Source organism: Hordeum vulgare, chromosome 7H, assembly GCF_904849725.1.
Source record: "Hordeum vulgare subsp. vulgare chromosome 7H, MorexV3_pseudomolecules_assembly, whole genome shotgun sequence".
Classification (NCBI taxonomy): Eukaryota; Viridiplantae; Streptophyta; class Magnoliopsida; order Poales; family Poaceae; genus Hordeum; species Hordeum vulgare.
This window is the reverse complement of record NC_058524.1, coordinates 133087292-133091917: the sequence shown is the minus strand read 5'-3', so window position 1 is coordinate 133091917 and position 4626 is coordinate 133087292.

Genomic DNA, 4626 nt, shown 5'->3' with positions numbered 1-4626 from the left:
GACCACAAAATTATGTCAATAAAACTTTGCAAGAATGACAGCAACTACTCATATTAATTCTTAGAGGCTATATCAAGCATCTTATATCTTATATTTACTAATTGGATGCACCATACGAGGTTTCACGTTTATCCACATTATCAGAATTATCTTAACCGTGTAATTTAGTTAACCATCTATCTCAACCATCCAATTTATGTTACTTTTTAGCACAACTCGGAGTCATAACACAAATCAGCACGTCACAGTGTTCATGTCTTACAGTGTTGATGAGGTCGTATGACCCACATTCATAGAGCACATTCATAGAGAAAAAAGAATGAAAATTGCTCTTGGTGTTGCCCAAGACATGTGCTCTATGAATGTGGGTCATACGACCTCATCAAGGTCGAGCCTCACTTGGAGTACATGGCTTGGCACATCAAAATTCAGTCAAGAGAGAAGTGGTGCAAGAATGCGTTTGTGGTAGATTCAGCTGATGAGTTCAAGTGCGAGTGTGGGATGATTGAGCACTATGGGAAGGTTTGCAGCCATGCACTTTAGGTGAGTTTCATCACATGTTTTTTTTCCTTTCACTTTTCATCACCTTTTGAACCCGTGATGGTGTGGTATGGTGTGATATTGAAGCACTGAGAAAAGGCATATTAACACGCATCCTACCATAAAACATGATATGCTAAGGCATTTCGGTGACTCGGATATATAGAATTTTAGTATTTTATGCAAGAACATATAGACCCATGTTCCTTCCAATTGTTTTTCATAATATGACTAGGTGTTTGAAAAAGAAACACTGAAACAGAAAATTAGTTTCACAAACCTATACTGACTATACTCATAAAACAAACAGTTGTTTTAAAAGTATATAAAGAATAAAAGATATAAGGCAAAATCCAACATGTATGCGTGCACCGTCAACTTTCAATGTACACAACCGCCTGCCGGATGGAAATGCAAACATGCGACAGTTGTTCGACTACAACACGCACGTCCGGCTCGATGCTCTGTGTGAACTGGGACCTTCATGTGCTCAAGCCAGACACGAACTAATGCTTCTTAGTCATCACAGTGGTCATTGTGTTCATACGTGCGTCTCCTTCTCCTATCCAGATGCGGGCTCAATCGTTAGTAGTTCCGGCAAGCACATCATCTTTCTTTTCCGTCCATAATAGGGGTGTGGATTAGTAGTTGCTGGCTTATATTGTGTTGTGCATCGTTGTTAGGCTGTGGTCCTAGCGCAAGGGTGTCACACATGGTAGGCCATCATGTGGCGGAGCCACCTTCCGGCTACCCGGGGCAGCTGCCCAGGCTCTACTATGCATTCACGTTTCAATACTAGCAGCAAACACACAGCTAATTATCATTTTGCATGGGCAAAAAATTAACACATACGAGCGACGTGTACTTTGCCCCGGCTCGCCGGCCGAGCTGGCTCCGCCACTGCCATCATCGCTGGAACTCGAGACCTCATATAGATATTTGCATAGCAATAATTTTGGGCAGAGATGACGGATTAGGTGGAGATCTTGTAGAAAATAAATCTTCAACATGGAAGTTGAGACATGAGATGGAGAAATTTGTTACCTTTTTTTGGAGATGGATATTTAGTGACGTGATACTTCTTCTTTCTTTTTTCAGGGATGTGAGATCTCGTATTAATTTTCTTGTGATGTGAGATTTCCGTTTCTCTATAGAATATTTATTGTGTTGTGACTTAAAAAGTGTGATGTGAGATTTCCGTTTCTCTATAGAATATTTATTGTGTTGTGACTTAAAAAGAAAGAAAAGCTTAGTGTGCGTGAATAAATAGTCTAGTTTTTTTATTTGACCGAGTGATTCAATAATCCTGCTTCTTTTTTCTTGCGAAATCAATAGTCCTATTATGGGAACAACGTGACATGAATGCTAGTACAATCACATCTACTTTTTCGTCTTGCGAAATCAATAATCCTGGGAACAACGTGAAAAGAACTCAATCACGTATATGTATACTACGTTAAAGGCGAATGTTCTTGGAAGTATCTAGAACTCAGCTAGCTGAGATTTATCTATGGTCTCACTCACATGACATCATCATATATCTTGATTGAATTTTTTCCTTCTCTCCAAGGTTTGTACATGTCGTGTTGTTTTTTGGGCTTAGCCTTTCCATTTCTATTGTCACTCATGCAAGAGCAAACATACGAATACATAAGAGAAGCACATATGTCCTAGTGGGCTGGTCTGTACAACATATTTTGGTTGCCATAACATAGTTGTGGAGTGTGCTCTTCTTGAGCTATATCCAGACATAAGAAGAACAATACGAGTTGTCTTAAAAAGATGTTTCCTTTGTTGTTTTTTCAGTTTTGCCTCCGTTCAGCAGTAATCACCGGCATGATACCACTGGCGCACATGATCTATCCCGGTCTTGTCCCATGCATTATTTATTTATTTGTTTATTAAAATCCATCATTTTGAAAATGATCGATTCTGGAACCCGACTATGAAAACTTGCACTTGGGCCCCTCTTTTAATATTTGTAATTGCGACCTCACTAGCAAATTTGCAGTTGTGACCCGACTTTGAAAATTGGCAGTTGTGACCCGACTTCAAAACTTGTACTAACACCCTTTTTTTAATACACTTGGATACTTGCAGTTGGGCTCCGACTTTGGAAACTTGCAGTTGCGACCCGACTTTGGAAACTTGCAATTGCGACCCGACTTTAGAAACTTACAGTTGCGACCCGACTTTGAACACTTGCAGTTGCACCCCGACTTTAAACACTTGCGGTTGCTACCCGACTTTAGAAACGGGCAGTTGCGATCCGACTTTGGAAACTTGCAGTTGCGACCCGACTTTAGAAACTTGCAGTTGCGACCCGACTTTAGAAACTTGCAGTTGCGACCCGACTTTGAACACTTGCAGTTGTGCCCCGACTTTAAACATTTGCAATTGCGACCCGACTTTGAAAACTTGCAGTTGCGACCCGACTTTGGAAACTTGCAGTTGCGACCCGGCTTTGGAAACTTGCGGTTGCGACCCGGCTTTGGAAACTTGCGGTTGCGACCCGACTTTAGAAACTTGCAGTTGCGACCCGACTTAGAACACTTGCAGTTGCGGCCTGACTTTAAACACTTGTACTTGCGCCCCGACTTTAAACACTTGCGGTTGCTACCCGACTTTAGAAACTGGCAGTTGCGATCCGACTTTGGAAACTTGCAGTTACGACCCGACCTTAGAAACTTGCAGTTGCGACCCGACTTTAGAAACTTGCAGTTGCGACCCGACTTTGAACACTTGCAGTTGTGCCCCGACTTTAAACACTTGCAGTTGCTACCTGACTTTGGAAACTTGCAGTTGCGACCCGACTTTGGAAACTTGCAGTTGTGACCCGGCTTTGAAAACTTGCGGTTGCGACCCGGCTTTAGAAACTTGCAGTTGCGACCCGACATAGAACACTTGCAGTTGCTACCCCGACTTTGAAAACCTACAGTTGCGAATCGGCTTCGAATACTTGCAGTTACAACCACGATATGAAAGCCCATAGTCGAGGCCACATTTGAAAAATGGTGTTCGCGTACCATTTTTGAAAACCTCACGGTTGCGACTTCACGTAAAACCTAATAGTTGCAACCCGAGTTGATAGATTGTAATTACAACCTAATTTAAAAAACTAGCAGTTGTGACCAGAGTTAAAAACTTTTGTAGCACGAAACTTTTGACAGAAAAACTAATGAAAAAACATTTCTACCAAAAAGGAGGCATGTGCTTTGATATCATTAGAAAAAAGTACACAAAATAAAAATAAATAAGATGAATAAAAATAGAAAATAAATGAAAAATGAAAATATGAAACAAAAAATATAGAAAATGAATAAATGGAAGAGACAAATAAAAATAGTGAAATCCCTTAATAATCAATTATCCAATCTATGGTAACAAATGAATATTAATCTAGAAAACAAAATGAATACACTAATTTAGTTAATGGGAGAATATTGGAATTGTATTCTACTACATATTAGTGAAATAAGAAAAAATAAACAGCAATTAATCATGGGAGAAAAATATATGAAAAGAAAGTCGTTACAAAGAGCTGACCCTAAAAGCTACTGTCAACAGATGACACTAGCGTGATTTAAAAATGAAAACAAGTTACAATAACATGCAATTAGCACATCAACGATTCACATCATTGAATCATATCCTCCTTTCCTTTTTCCACTGAGTAAAAAAGAAAAAGAAAAAGAAGAAAAAGAAGAATAAAACCCATATAACCTAGCTCCGTAAACGAAAAACGAAAAAGCTACTACTCATGCACATGGGCCACGTCCTATATGAAACTAGAGCCGCCTCGCTTGGACAAAACCAAGGAAAAAAATAACGCGCTATACAAAATAGTGTCGTCTCTAGAAATATATTATTAGCATGCTATAGCGTGTTATTAGCAAGACATTATACACTAACTAATTTAACGAGACAATTATCTATACGCGCTATAGCATGTTGCTAGCGACGGTATAGCGTGTTATTTTTTCCATAGACAGAACACACAACGACTACAATCTATTGTGTGACGATTGGATGGTAAAACAAAAAAAACATCATTACAAAATGCTACAGTGAAGAAATGACAAAACA